Source organism: Martes martes, assembly GCF_963455335.1.
Source record: "Martes martes genome assembly, chromosome: 4".
Classification (NCBI taxonomy): Eukaryota; Metazoa; Chordata; class Mammalia; order Carnivora; family Mustelidae; genus Martes; species Martes martes.
Window position 1 is genome coordinate 175,494,775 of NC_137891.1, and position 15,969 is coordinate 175,510,743.

Consider the following 15,969-nt stretch of genomic DNA (forward strand, 5'->3'; position numbering starts at 1 on the left):
GCCATCAATGAAGACTTCTGGACCCTCTCCAAAAAAACCAACCAACCAACCAAGTTGAGCTGAATCGATTCAGACTTTAAAGACAGGAGATAAAGGCACCTGGGTGGCTTAGTTGGTTAAGCAACTGCCTTCGGCTCAGGTCATGTTCCTGGAGTCCTGGGATGAGTCCCACATCGGGCTCCCTGCTCGGCAGGGAGTCTGCTTCTCCCGCTGATGTCTCTCCTCTCATGCTCTCTCTCTCTTTCAAATAAATAAATCCTAAAAAAAAAAAAAAAAAAAAAAAAAATCTTAAAAAAAAAAAAAAGACAGGAGGTAAGGAGAAAGAGGAGGACAGCAGCCGACAGAACACACAGCCTGTGGAACGGATCAGCCAACCTGATCTCCGCAACCGTCAAGGGCATACAAGAAGCCCCAGGTGGGGGATAAAGGGCGTGCTCTAGATTGAGACAAATTAAGGGACATAAACACCCAAACGTCAGGGGTGGATCTTGTCTGAGTCCTTATCAGAAAAACCATCCAGAAACAGACATCTTTGAGACTCTCGTGGACATTTGATTAGAATGTAAACGGTAATTTCAGTAATGACATCATCGCACCGTGGTTATATAAGAAAATGTCCATGAGTTTCGGGCAGTGGCATACTAATAAATGTTCAGCCCCCGGTTCTGGGGTGGAGAGTTGTAGGGGAACCCTGTCTTTCAGTGTTTGCTGATTTCTGTGGTATAAACATTCCCAAGTGGCAGATTTGCAGCTGCCGACGCCACATGGCTGAAGGCAGAATTGAGAAGAGGTCCTCACCATCAGCTCTGAGCGCCCACAACCAGCCGGCTCCGCCCTCCCACGGGTTTTAGAGACCGACTCTGACCTCTGACGTGTTCCGATGACACGACAAGATATCTGGAGTGCATTTAGAAATAATTCAGTGAAGAAAAAGAGAAACAGGGGCACCTGCGTGGCTCAGCCTGTTAAGCATCTACCTTCGGCTCAGGTCATGGTCTCGAGGTCGTGGGATGGAGCCCTCTGTCCGTCTCCGTGCTCAGGAGGGAGTCTGCTTCTCCCTCTTCCTCTGCCCCTCCCCACCACTCCTGCTCATGCGCTCGCTCTCTCTCAAATTAATTAATTAATTAATTTTACCTTCAAAAAAAAAAAAAAGGAAAGAAAAAAGAGAAACAAAAAAAGAGTAGATGAAGCCAATGGGACCAAACTTTGGTCATCGGTGCATCTGGGTGATTCAGCATGGAGTTTTACTATACTATTACTTCTTCCATTGGAGGTGTTTGAACCTTTTCTTCTTTTTTTGAAGTATATTTGGTTATTTGAGAGAAAGAGAGAGAGCAGGGGAGGGCAGAGAGCAGGAGAGAGAGAAGCCCAAGCAGACTCCCCGCTGAGCACGGAGCCTGATGTGGAGCTCGATCCCACAACCCTGAGATCATGACCTGAGCTGAAACCAAGAGTCAGATCCTTAACCAACTGAGCACCCAGGCATCTCTAAAGATTTTCATAATGTTCATTTCAAAATGTTAAGCTGCAGTCATCTTATCTGTAGGCAGGAAAGTTTTTTTCCAAGAATTCTAGGTGTGCCCATTAATTCCGGGACCCCTACCTTAACTCCACAGCCCCGGGGGTCTGAATGTAAAGGATGGGAACCATGGGCATTGACATCACATGCTAAATTCTTCCATCAGTCCATCAACAGGTCATAACTAGGGTTTCCTCCATGGACCCGAAGCTAGGCTGTGGCAGAAAAAGAGCCCAAATAAAGGAAAGTGACAAAGGTCCTATGTGGGAGTCCCGGCTATACCATCTGCTAACCCTGGGACCTCGGTAACTGATCCCAACTCTCTGAGCCTCTACGTCAAGAGGCTCATTGTTGACCAAATAAGGGTGTTGAGAACTTGTGGTGAGGATTCAGTGCACTATGCAGGCACAACTCCTGACCCACAGCGGGGTTCTCAGAAACCACTGGCTCTGTGTTAGGGGATTGTAGGGACATGAATGAATGATTCGAGGTGCACAGAGGTCACCTTTCTTCCCCTGTGAATGTGGGTATACTGTTGCTAGTTCTCCCCATTTTTTTAAGAAAAGCTGGGGATTTCAATCTGTGAACTTTCCCAATCTTGAAATGTCGTCAACAAATTATAAATATTTTAAAAATATTGGGTGGACCAAGCAAAACAGACCACTGGAGTGTGACTTCCGGCGCAAACCATAGAGCAAGTTGAAGAGGCTTACTCAACACTCAGGGGCGTGAAGACCCGTGCTTAGAGGTCTTTACATAGATCATCCCGTCGAGTCCTCGCGGTCTCTCTTATGAGTCCCATTGTACGGATGAAGCAACCGAGGGTCAGCTTGAGGAAGAGATCTGGCAGCGCTGGAAACAGACAGGCTTCCCAAGGACCTGACGATCCCCTTTACCCGCTCTCTAAATTCCTAGAAGGGAATTCAGGAAGCAAACGTCAGGCCCAGAGAAGGGCTGGGAGCTGCCCAGCCACATAGACGTGAGCGGCTGGCTGAGAATGATCGAGTTTCCTGCCCCTTCTTGGTCAGGGCACCAGGTGGATGGCTCAGAGGGGACGCATGTGCAGATCCATTCAGCCAAGCCCAAGATGGGGCAGGCCATGGAGGCAGGAGAGGAGCCCATGGCTTTTTATCTCCCTGAACAATGCATGTATAGGCTTAAGAAGGTTCTAGACCCCAAGCCTAGGTCCTCAGTTTCTTCACCTAAAAATCTCAGCAACTGGACCGGAAATTCCAGACCCCCATTGACCAGACACTCTGTTACTGGGTTCTCCTAAGATTGGGCTGGAGAACAGCCAACCACATGGCTTTGGACCCATTCACTGAGAACTGGCGATAATTTAGACATGCTGTATGTGATTCTTTCTGATTAGAAACTTGGCCAGGTTTCCCTTCCTTGGTGAACTTTCTAGTAAGGAAGGATAACTCACTCCACAAAATAGGACACTTAGAGAATTAAAGCCTTGTTTTCTTCAATCAAAGAAAAGAAAACAACCAGAAGGTATTCAAATTCCAGTTTGTATGAGACACTCAATGCACTGGGCACAGAGAGGAGATACAGAGCAGGGGCCCCATCTCAACCCTTGGGAATTGATGGCAACTTCCAGGAGGAACGTAGAGAAACTTGATGACCTTCCCCTTCTGGACCCAGACATCAATCCTTGCATGTGGAAAAACAGGGTAGCGGGTAATTCAGCGCCCAGACCACCTGTGTCCACACCCTGGCTGTGCCAGTTCCTAACTGCATGGCTGTAGGCAACCCATTTGATCCCGCCGTGCCTCAGTTTCCCCATATGTAACATGAGAGTGCCTATGTCCTAGGATTGTTGATGCATCTTAAAGCACCTTAGGGCAGCCCCCACCCACACCCCCGCCCGCCACCCCAGTTTCACTGCCTATAAATGGGATTAACAGTTTCTACTTCCAAGGCTATGGCCAGAATTAAAGGTGGTAATACAAGCAAAGCCTCTGGGTGGGTGGCCAGGGCATCAGAAGCACTAGACACACGTTCACTCTTAACATTGTGTGCGATTGTGTAAGAAAGAGCTATTGATGAATGAACTTCCTCATTAACCTGTATGTAAATCATCACAATTGGACTGTTCTTGAAAGTTAGAGGAGCGTTTCCTCAAAGATGCTTTCCCATTAAGACTTTCCACTGACTCAGACCAGAGGACTCCGCCTCTCCCTTATCACAATCAGGGCAGGCCTTCCTGGCCCTGGGCCTCAGTTCCCCCTCCCTCTTCGGCTCTGCTCCTTCTAGCCCATAGGACTCTTACTACTCCGTGTGTGTCTCCCAGCAGCCCCAGGACAAGTGAGTCAGGTAACGTTGTCCCCACCTGACAGATACAGACACAGGAGGCCTAGCAGCTCCCTCCAAGGTCGGCGGCACGTGCTGTGGGACAAAAGTTCGAGCCCAAACCCCTGAGTCCAGGCACACGACATGGCTCTGGAGTCCTGGGTCCACCCCTTTCCTTGGGCAGGTGATTTACTTCTCTAACCTTCCTTTCCTCGCCTGTAAAATGGGAACATAACAGTACCTACTTCCTAGATTCGCTGTGAGGATTGAGCTAGTGACACCACGTAAAGCTCTTTGAACGATGCCTGGCGTATGAGGACTCAATCTTTTAGCAGAACAAGGCATCTGAGTTTGCTGGGCACTGTCCTGCTTTATGCCTGACAACGAGCAAATCTTCTAGAGTCCCGAGCACTCTCAAAAATGTCCTGGCTTGGGGGACGCCTGGATGATGCAGTAGGTTAAGCATCCAACTTCTGGTTTCAGCTCAGGTGGTGATCTCAGGGCCGTGAGATCGAGCTCCGTGTGGGGCTCCAGGCTCAGCACGGAGTCTGCTTTGGATTCTCTCTCCCTCCCCCTCTGCTCCTCCCGCTTGTGCTCTCTCGCTTCTAAAAAATAAATAAATAAATCTTTTTAAAAAAATTTCTTGGGGTGCCTGGGTGGCTCAGTGGGTTAAGCCTCTGCCTTCAGCTCAGATCATGATCTCAGGGTCGTGGGATCGAGCCCCGCATCGGGCTCTCTGCTCCCCCCACCCGCTGCCTGCCTCTCTGCCTACTTGGGATCTCTCTCTCTCTCTCTCTCTGTCAAATAAATAAATAAATAAATTTATTCCCTGGGGGAGCTGAGCTCTCGTTCTCCAGCCAAGCTCTCACCACAGAGAGAGGAGACCACGAAGCCAAAAGGTTGTGTCCACGTGGAGCCCATGCCCCCCCCCCTTCTCTAGATCACTCTCTAGGTCCCCAGGGCCCAGGGATTCCCTGCCCAGACAGATTCCCTCAGCCCACTTGGCTGGGTCTCTTCTGCAGATCCATCCCACAGGCATGCCCAGTTCTGGGCCTGAGGGGTGGCCAAGGCGCAGCTCTCCAAGGGGAGAGGAGGTGAGGACGGGCTTGCACGGTACTGGCTAAGAGGCGCACATGTGCAGGGCAGGCCCGAGGCAGATGTGGGAAAGAAGGGGTCTCCTCTTCCTGCACCGCCAGGCTCTGCGCAGGGTCCAAGGAGTCTGAGAGTTCTACATTCAAAGCTGGCCTTCCTGGTTGCTGTGAAAGTGTACTTGTCAAGGTAGGAGACTAGAACATATTTTATTTCACATTTTGTTAGCTTGATTTATAAATTGCAAATATTTAGACATATGGTGCGCGAGCCTCCATCTGTACTCTTGTTCAGCCCCGTATATCCCCGCCACCTTCTGCCTACTCTCAACACCAAATGTTTACTGAGCCCTTCCTCTGTGCTGAGCCCCCAGAGACTCCACAGAGGGAAGGCACCGTCCCGGCACCCAAACACGACCATCCACATGGGAGCAAACCTCATGTTCCTAAACAGGGAAGAGCACAGGGTGAGAGGTGAGGGCGGAGGCCTGGTCTGACCCCAGCACCTCCCTAGGGGAGGGGGCCCTAGGGCCCTTCCCTGCCCCTGCCTGGGCCTTGGTTTTCCCATTTAGACAAGAAGTCCTTCCAGCCCTGAGCAACTGAGAGACACAGAGTCAAATCCCGGACCCGGAGAGACCATGAGCTGGGAATGGGCAAATAAGGCTTACCAGGCACCATGGTGTGGAACTGAGCACTCTGCCCTAGGGAGGTACCGTCACAGCCCCATGCCACTTCATTCATTCATCCCACAAACACAGCAGTCACACCTGCTGTGCCAGGCACTGAGCTCTCCGAATCTGCCAGATATGGGAGGATAAACAAGCCCACAGAAAACCAACACGCAAAGCGAGATTTGGTGAGGGTGGCAAAAAGAGAGCTTCCCTAAGCTCCTTCTATCCTTGCAATCTCCGGCTTTTAGGTCCATTTCCTGGATGAGAAAACAGAGGCCCAGAGATGTAAGGGGCTTGGTCAAGACCTTGCGGCTTAGAGCTCACCCAGAGCCTGAGGCTAGCCAGAAACGAGGTTTCGGATTCCCGCAGGCTCCGGCCACTGTCCCAAGCTGACCAAAGCTCGGGAGGCCCGGTCCAGCTCCCGGAAGGCTGGAGGGAGGTGAGCGCCAAGGAAAGGCTGGGCCAGAAGACGAGCCGGCCGGGAGGCAGGGAGGGGCCTGGCAGTGGGCGACCGGGTGGCTCCGGACTCTCGGGTGCGCAGCCCCGGGCGCCCGGAGCGCAAGCGGCTGGGTGCGCACGAGTGGCAGCCGCGCTCGGGTGGGTCCTCCTCGGCCTGGCGGGGGTCGGGCTTCGTGGCGCCGGCGGGGGGCGAGGCGGGGCAGCAAGGGCGGTGCTGCAGTGCCCGAAGCGGCGGGCTGGGGGAGCTGTGCCCGCCTGTCCCCAAGGCCCGGGCTGGGACCGGGCAGCTGGGTGGCCGCGCCTCTAGCCCGGCCGCGCTAGGCGGCGCGCAGCCAGGCGTGCCTGGAGCGGGCTCCGGCCCTGAGTCCTCCCGGGCGCCCGGCCGGGGAGGCCCCCGGAGAAGCCCAGTCCCGCGGGCCAGGGCGGCCGCTGCCGCGGTCGCTCCGGCCCGCCCCCGGGGGGTGTCCCGGGCCGCTGGGCCCGCCCAGGTAACCCCATCCTCGGCCCGCCCCTGGCCCGCCCCCCCGGCCGCCCGCCCGCCCGCCTCCGCCGCCGCCGCAGCCGCCGCCGCCGCCGCCGCCGCCGCCGCATCCCGGCTCTGGGGCGGCGCTGACAGTCTGGTCCGCGCCGGGCAGCGGGCGCAGCAGCGGGCAGGGCTGACGGCAGGCACGGAGGCAGAGCCCCGCCGCGCGCGCCCCGGCCCGCGCCCGGCGCCGTGCCCCAGCCCGTCCGCGGGGCGCCCACCTGCCGCCCCGACGGGAGGCCCCCCGCGGTCGGAGCCGCTGCCCGGGGCCGGGCGCCCGCGGCGGCACCATGAGTCCCCGCTCGTGCCTGCGTTCGCTGCGCCTCCTGGTCTTCGCTGTCTTCTCGGCCGCCGCGAGCAACTGGCTGTAAGTCGGGCCGGGACCCGGCTGGGCCGGGCGGGGCGGGGCGGGGCAGGCCCCGGGGGCAGCCGGCCGGTGCCAGGCGGCGCGGGGCAGCGGGCGCGGGGGCGCCCGGCAGGTGTCTCGGCGGCGGGACGCGAGGCTCGCTCGCCCTCTCCGCTGCCGCCGCCACGGCCCGGGCCTCCCTCTGGGCACCCCTCCTGTCCGGGTGCGGCTCCCAGCCCAGAGGCGTCAGGGGTGGCGGCGGCGTCCGCACCCATAGGCGGACTGGGGCGCCCGAGAGCGCGAGGGGCGCGAGCGCGGGGCGGCGGCCGGGGTGGGGTGCGCGGCTCGGGGCGCAGCCCGGGCTCGGCTGACAGGTCGCGGAGGAAGCCCATTACGGGGAAGGACTCTGGGTCATAATAGCAGGTTAATCCCGGGAAGTCCAGGAGCGAGCTCCCCGCGCCGAGCTGCGCGTCGCTGCGGGCTGGGCTGGAGGCGTGCAGGGACCTGTTTCTGCTTGGGGGGCGGGAGCCAGGGATAGAAGGAAGGAAGGGACCAGGACACCCGGCCTCGGAGAGTCCGCGGCGGGCGCTGGCCTTGTTTCCCTGGGGCGGGAAGAAACTCCTCCCAGCACTTGAAGAGGACAACAGCCCACCACCTCCCTGTGTATCACCTAAGGAGAGAGGGGTGGTGACCACCGGTGACCTGTCTGCTTCTCCTTTTTGGGGCCTGGCTCAGGGGACTCCCTGGGAAGGGACAGAAGGTTCACTGAGTGGTGGGGGGGGGTGTCTTAGGTGGAGGGAGGGGGATTCTAAAGGGATGAGCTTTGGTGAGTGGATGAACAGGAAAGCAGGAAGACTCTAAGTCCTTCTTCATCCCCCCATCAGTGACGGTTCCCCAGGCCCCAGGCTTAACCCTGGCCCCAATCCCTTCTGCCCAGAGCTCTGCCCCCATCCGCTGTGGGCAGCCAGTGGGGAGCCAAGCTCCAATATTGATCTGAAAAGCATGAGGTGGGAAGGGGGATAGCCAACAGTGTAGCTGGGGTTTCCATGGAGACAGCGGGAGAGGAAAAAATTCTCTCTGCATCAAGACTAAAGAACAAATATCTCCCATGAAATTGCCCTGAGTGTCCAATGGCTGTTGCTATGAGCTCACTGTGGCCAGCCGGGTCCCTGCAGGCTGGAAGGAGAGTGTTCCTTTGGGTCAGAGCCCCCCAGGGCTGGGGGGACCGAGGTGATGTGGAACTCTCCCAGCTGTTGGGAGAGCAAGCGACTCCCAGGCAGCCCAAAGTGGCTGTGGAGCTTGTGTTTTTCTTGGAGCCTTAATTTGATTAACACTTCAGGGGCAGTGGCAAAGTGTGCAAAAACCAGGGCACCACCCCTCCCCCCCCCATGACCCCTGCAGGCCATCTTCCTGAGCAAGGACGAGGTCACCGAGCTGAGGAAAGGAGCTGATTCCGACTCGGGGTTGGGGGTTGGGGGGGATCTGGGGCTGAAACTTGAAAGCAGGCGTTCAGAGCCAGGGTATCCAAAGGGAGCGTGAGCATCAGGAAGAACAAGGACGAGGTGTGACCCACCCAGCACCATGGGCTACGAAAAGGAGAAAGAAGTGGCAGCTCCAGACTCCAGACTCCAACCAGGTCTTCAGAGAAGAGAGCAACATCCACAGTGAAACGCCCTTCAAAGGCACCTTGGGTTTGAGCTCCTTTCACAGATGAGGAAACTGAGGCCCCAGGAGGGGAAGCTACTGACCCAAACTCAGAGTGGAGACCTGACCCCAGGTGCTGATTCCCGGACAGTGACATACCCGCTTCCCTGAAGCTGTCCCCAAGTTGAGCCGGTGTGGCCCAGGTGGTGTCACCACCCACCCCACATCTAAGCCCAAAATCCCATCCGGAGAGGCAGCCCCAGCTTTGGGTCACGCCAACTATGGGGAATTCCAACAGCTCAGTTCTCGGGCTTGCATCGAGGGGGGGCGGGGTGAGGAGGGGTGGCCCTGGAGGGAGAAGAGAGGTTGGCAAACCTGTTCTCTGCAGTGGCGATGGTTCAGGTTGCCACGAAGCAGGGCTCTGGGTGACCCAGCTCACTTCTGCTCCACCCCAGGCTCTGAGCCAAGGGTCTCTGCACAGCCCGAGACAGGAAGAATGAGGGGCTTCCTGGGACCCCTACCAAACCAGAGAGAGAGTGATGGAGAAGCGATCTCTGGGCACATTCCAAGACCGGATCATTTGCCTTGTAATTAGCAACCTTCATCCCTGGGACAGGGACAGAGCCAGCTCAGAGGGAACTAAGCATCACAGCCTGGCCTTCAAGGACCTTGGGGTCTGGATAAAAGCAAAACAAAACCACAGATGGGTGGGACAGTGTGCATGCTACCGCCATCAGAGAGGAAGGTTTCAGTGTGAGCGGGAGCAGTCACAGAGGGGACTTGGCCTAAAGGTGGCAGAATCATGACAATAAGAGTCATCATTATAATAACTCCCACTGTACTCTCTAAATAAATCATCTGAATCCCATTCCACAGATGGGAAGATGGGGGAATCACAAAGGTCATCACCCAAAGTCACCTAGCTAGCAAACGGCAGGGGCATCTGACCCAAAAGCTGCCTCTAGAAGGAAAAGCTTTGGGCAGGCAGATGTCCATCCAGGCACGGTAGCAGGCATTACCTTTTCCTGCGTGAGTTACCATGGAGGTCTGGCCCTGAGAGGATGGCGGGCAGTGTTCTCAGGGGGGCCGTGCCTGGGTGTCCGTCCCCGTTCCAGTACCTGCCATTAAGCTTCAGTCCAGGGTCAGCTGGCTGGCCGGTTGCAGGAGACGGTGCTGTCTGTTGTCTCAGAAGGGCGGGTGGCCTGGCGGGGAGGCCAGGTGTCCCGCTGCGTGCAGCTGTTGGGCAGGACGGAGCCTGGAGCTGGGAGGGCTCCACAGCCTGAGGCCTGGGCAAGCCCAGAGAAGCTGGAAGCTGTTGATTAGACTTGTGTCTGGCACCCCGGGCGAGCTGACAGCTTGCGGCAGCTCCTACCGCCGACGGAGGGATGGATGGATGAGAACAGTCCGTCGGTAGAAGGCCCGGCTCTGCCACAGCTGGCCTCAGAAATGGCCCTGAACACTCCCTCCGACACAGACTGGGCTGGGAGTTGAGAGGCTGGGGTTCCAGTCGCTGCTCTGTCCCCCCACCCCCCCCCCGCCAGGCTGGCTGGTTCTGGGTGAGCCTCTCTGGCCCCCTGGGCCCCAGCCTCAGCACGTTTCTCTGGACTCCTAGTGGAAGTACCGGGGAGAGTCAGGGAATAGATCAGCTAAGGTTTCATGACTGTCGATCTCCTGAAGGAAGGCAGCAGTGCGCTGGGCCAGGGCCCCAGCAGAGGCCCCCAATGAGGGTGAGGAGGTAGTCTCCAAGAGAGCCCGCAGTTTCATCCCCGGTCTGTCCCTGACCGGCTGGGTGACCACGGACAGGTTCCTTAACCTCTCTGAGCCTCGGGTTCTTCCTCTGTTTAAGTGGCGCCCACCCCTGAGCAGTTGGGAGGCAAGTACGAACCCGCGCGTAGAACGGCCGAGTGCCCTATCAAGCACGCTGTTGCTGTTGGAAGTGGCCCCCGTGGCTGGCGCTGGAAGCTGAGGGTCGCCGTCGCAGTGATGGGGAAGCCGTGTCCTTGTTTACAGGGATGACAGAGAGAACGGGCCTTCAGGGCGCTGCTCCCAAGCTCTGTGTACCCCAAACTGTTCTGTGGGGATCCTGCACTCTCACACAGGCCACCTCCCTGCTCTTCAACCAGGGCCCCTGCCCGGGCCTCAGAGAGCCAGGGAGGTCCAGCCCGGCAGATCCTGGTGGCCAGAGAGTGTTGTCCAGATGCGCCCTTCAGGGCGGCTTGGTGGCATCTCACCTTCACTGGATCTCACTCCCCACAGGTGTGCGTCTCCGGCCCCAGCTCCTATGTGCCTACGTGCCCAGCAACAAGGTGGAGGGAGTGACCCCCTTGACCATGGGCACAGTGAGGCCTGGAGCTCCGGGCGCAATTCACTGGGCCAGGGATGGGCAGAGCCTGCCCAGATGTGCAGTGCCGGGCCCCACAGGTAAAGGTGTGGCCCATCTCCCCCAGGAAGCATCCCCCAACCTCCAACTGCAAAGGGTCCCTCCCTCTCTTCTAAAGAGTAAACCCCACTTCTTGGAGCTCCTCCCCTCGCTCTGGGCATCAGACCAATCACCAACACGTCCATAACCCTTCATAATTGACACCAGGATCTCCTGAACCGCCCCGTTGATATTTGGGGCCTGTCCTACACATTGTAGAACGTTCCGCAGCATCCCGGCCTCTACCTGTCAGATGCCAGGAGCATGCCCGTGTGCTCTAGACAGAGCCAAACGTCCCCTGTGGGGAAAGATCACCCCTCGTTGAGAGTCAGTGGTTTACGAAGCACTTTCAAACCCGTGACCCTATTAGAACCCCATAACCTCTCCCTGCTTTTGGAGGAAGGAGTCTGTATTCTTTGCAGCCCCATTTCAGAGACCCAGAGGTGCGATGACTCCCCCAAGGACATTATGCAAATCAGAAGCAGAACTTGAACTTAATTTGCTCTCACAGGTCCCGATCTCCTGGTGCTTATCCCCCGCCTAGAAGACCGTTTCGTATTATATATAAACATGGTCCAATAGCATGGCTCGTACTTCCATGAGGTTATAAACACCTGAAGGCCAGGGTTGTGGCCCAGATGGCTCTCAGAGTCCCAGTGCCTGCTTGGGTCTGACAGATCCAGTGCACAGTCAGTACCTGACGGCAAAAGGAGGGAAGGGATTGTTCACTCTAGAGGGCTTTACGTTTTTGCCAAAGGGTGCCCCCTCTTCAGGATCTCGGGTAGAAGGGAAGCTTCACTCTACAACCCAAGAGTCTCAGGTGATGCTAAGAGGGGCTGAAGTGGGTGTCGGGACATGGGGCTGTCACCCATAGGGCTGCTGCTCTGGAGACCCTCGGCTCCCCTGCCAGGCGCACCCCCTGGAGCCTGGCTAAGCCCTTTCTCCCCCTCACCCTCCGTGGCAGGGCCCCGAGCCCAGGCTCTGCCCGAGGGGTTTACTCAGCGGCGGTAACCACCCAGCTGTCTGCTGTGGCCTGACTTTCTTCCCTCAGCCCTGGATTAGCAGTTGAGCAACGCAGCAAACATCTGACAAGACAGTGTTCCCCAAACCTGTTGAAACTCGCCCAATTCGGGCCCTGTGGGTGCGTTTGCAAAGCTGAGCATTTACGCCAAGCCTCCTTTTCTTGTTTCTCCCTCTGGGAAGAAGGGCTTGGCCTGAGCCAACGGGGCACGGGGTTGGCTGGGGAGCCACGGAAGGGGGTGACAGCTGCCCGCCGTCGGCCCCTCCGGTCACCCCTGCTGCAGAGGAGCTCTGCGCAGCCGCCGCCCGTTTGTTCAGCAAGCTCAGCTGGAAGGTGAAGCCGGGACCCCACGGTTGTGGTCCAGATGTCCTCACAAGTTGCCAGCTTTTATCTCTGAGTCCCGAACTGCGTCTTCTGTGATTCAGCCAAACCCAGGAGAAGGCTCGCCCCCTGCTGTGACCCCACCGCTCCCCCCTTTCCCCATCCAAACCCTCTCCACCTCCCCCATCTCCTGGCAAACTTGAAACCAAACTATGTTCTAAAAGTTCCCCTGACCAAGTCATGACCCCCGCCGCTGTGGAGGGGACCTGGTCTGAGCTGAGAGGGGAGGAAGGTGGGTAGGAGGAGGGAGGGATGTGATTAGAGTAGGAAGGAGCCTCCCAACAGCCAGCCGCTCACAGCCCACAAGGGAAATCTGGAGAGGCCCCTTAGAAGCAGTGGGAAATTTCCAGGGAAACTCCAGGGGCCTCTTCCTGCGGTGACTCCTGGATGGTCTTTTCGGACCCTCTTTCTCCCTCTGTTCGCACACAGGACCTATCATGGCAGGGTTGGGTTCCAAGAACCCTTCCCCGAGGGCTGGCGACAGGGAGGTACTGCTCTTGTGTCAGGGAGGCCCAGAAGTCCTGGCACCCCAGGCACAGAGGACCAAGTCAAGGCCTTCAGAGTTCAGAGGGTCTCCGGAGATTACCTGTTCAACCCCTTCCAGCGACACTGAAACTCTAAGCAAGGCCATGCCTGGTAAGCCCCATTCAGTCCTGTCAAATGCTCACTTGTGGAGACTGACCCGGCCAGGCACCGTGCTAGGGACGTGGGGTCACACAGCACATTCGTGCTAGAGCTGGAACTCCAGGCCAGGTCTCCTCACTGTCCTCCCAGAACTTTCCTTGCAGCCCCACACCCTCACCAGTCATCCTCTGTGGGAGGTTATGAGCAACAGAGCAAGGAAGGAACCAAAGTTGTCCTTGCTGCCTCGTTGGGATAGGGGTGACGGTTTGACCACAGGCTCATCCGGGATGGGGCCCTCAGAAGGGATCCACCAAAGCCAAGGAACTCACTGGAAGCCTGGAGCCACCAGAGCCTGAGCCCCACTCTAGGATGCCAGCACCCGCCCTGGACAGCTCAGCTGGGGTTTTAGCCGCCCCTCCTGGCTCCTGCCCCCTGGGCTCCCGCAGCCGAGCTAGGGAGGACCGTTCAGTGGTTCAGTGGCTCTGGGGACAAGAGCTGGGTGGGTCTTTGCAAGGGAGAAGCTCTCCATGGCCAAATGAGGGGGCAAGGCAAGGTCAGGAAGAGCCCGAAATTTGACACCCACTCACCCCCACCATCACACCTGTCCCACGGAGAGAAGGAAAAGTCTCACGTCCAGGCGCAGCTCTGGGGCCATCCAGGCTCAGGTCTGAGTGCCTACTTCCTGGGCCTGAGTCAGTCACCCACTGCCCAGGAACACATACTGTGAGATGGGAGAGGGGCCCCCACACAGGAAGGGGGGGGCACGGAGCCCTCGGAAATGACATGGAGGGAGCTGGGGCACCCGAGTGCGGGAAGTAATGGAAACTGGAAGCAAAAGGATTTTTAAAATGGGGATGCGAGGACTTTTGAAGATCGGGAGCGAAAGAACTAGGGATGCCAGGAGACAGGGAGAAGGGGAAGAGTGGCCTGAGCTACAGGAGTGGGGGCTTGAGCCCCAGAAAAGGTCGTCATTCCCCTGAACCTAGGAAAGGCCCTTGGGGCCTGAGCCGAACATCGAGGACTCCAGAGTTCTGCTGGAGCTGCAGAGAAGGTAGAGGGGAAACCGCCCCCAACACCCCACAACCACCGTGTCTCCGAGGCCGGCCCCTCCTCCCCGGCTGCCCCTCCTGGGGTCCCAGGCCAGTGGCAGCCACTCCTTCCACGGCCCCAGAGGCTGCTGAGACCACGGGCCCACATACCATCGAGGCAGCCCCACAGCCGCTGAGACACCTCCCTCCCGAGTACCCCTTGCTCCTGAGAGCAGGGCGGATGCCTTTGCAGTGGCCCAGGGACTGCGGCGGGCCTCAGCAATAGAAGAATGAAGCCACCTTCCTCAAATCACAGTCACTGCCAAAATGTCAGGCCCTGGGTACCTGGGGCCATCTCCGGATCCTGATCCGCCAGCCTGGGTATAGGAGCCGGAATGACCTAACGGTCTACGTGGCCTCGAACACATGCCTCCTGGAATCCAAACCATGGAGGGGTGCCATGCTGCTGGCCAAGCCCACAGCTGCACCAAGGATGTGTTCACACAGGTGACTGCTGTCCGAGAGGCACAGTGGGCAGGGACGTCCGGTCCCTCCTGCCTAGTCAGCCTTGTCCTGCAAAGGGCTTCCAAGCTCCCCGGGCACACCAAGCCTGTTCTGGGCCCCACTGTCTCAGCCTCTGATCCCCTAACAGCACCTTATCCCCCATCCCACCTCTTGGACTTTTGGTCCCTGGAGGATCCATCCAATGGGCCGAGTCGCTGGCACACGTCCTCTAGCTCTGCGGGCTCTGTCAGGAGATTCCGTCCAAGCTCTGCAGTCGGGGTGGGGACTGAAGTGACCCCCCTTTCCCAGTGGAAGCATGTCCTTCCCTCAGACTGGCGAACCCAGGTCTACAGGCGCGGAGGGAGCCAAGCCAAAGAAGATCCATGAGCAGGACGGGTCTGCAGTCCAGCAGGGGCCCAGCTCAAGGGACTGGGAAGGGGCTTCCAGGCAGTAGTGGAGATGAAGACGGCGATGATGAAGGTGAACATCTCAGCGATGGCCATCATGACCACATAACGTAATAAGGCTGCCAACAGGGGAGCAGTGTTTGCTGTGTGAACGCCTCCTGAGGCGAGACCGATTATTCTCCCCATTCTACAGATGAAGACCCTGAGGCTCATAGATGCTCACTAACTTGCCTCCAGGAACGCAGCCAGGATTCTGACCCAGTCTGCCACCTCTCTTGCACAGTGCGCCACCCTGCGGGCCGTGCGGAAGGATAGGTCTCCGGAACCAGGCCACGTTGGGGAGCAGGCAGCCGGATCCGGAGGCCACGCGTGCAGAAGCATCCGAAGGCCTGAGGAGAGTTGAGGGGTGTGGTGACAACCTGAAGAAGCAGGCACCGGCCACCCCCAGGGAGAACACGGTCCCAGGTGGGGTCTGTGGCACACGTGCCTTCGCCCGGCCTGTCTCCCCAGGAGGCTCGCCGTTGGGCAGGCACTGCGGCTCCTTCCGGCTCCTCCTCCCGCCTGCTTGGCCCCCTTCCTCCCGGGTGTCCCAGGCACTGCCACTCCTGAGGAGGCTCTAAATGTGGCCCGGGCAGGCAGGGAGGCCAGAGGGAGGGGGCAGAGAGGCCTGGGCTGGCGTCCCAGCCCCCACCTGGACACCCGCAGGGCCAGGACCCACGACACTGATCTGCTTGGCCTCCCAAACACCCCAGCTATTTCCCGTCCCCTCTCCTCTGGACGCGCAGAGTGAGAGCTGGAGAGCAGTCGGAGAAGTGCGGATTTTCCTCTAGGAATTTGTATATTTTTTTAAAAAAGCAAGCAAACCTGGAAAAGCTTGGGACAAGCCCAGCTAATTTTAGTTTCTAATGAAAACAGCAGGTGGCTGAGAGGATCTGATCTCCCTGGCAGGGCCAGGGCCCTCCAGCCTTGCAGGCTGCGGCACGGGCCGGCGGGGACAGCCTCCTGGGAGAAGCCTGCAGGACCTGCAGCCCCCGTGT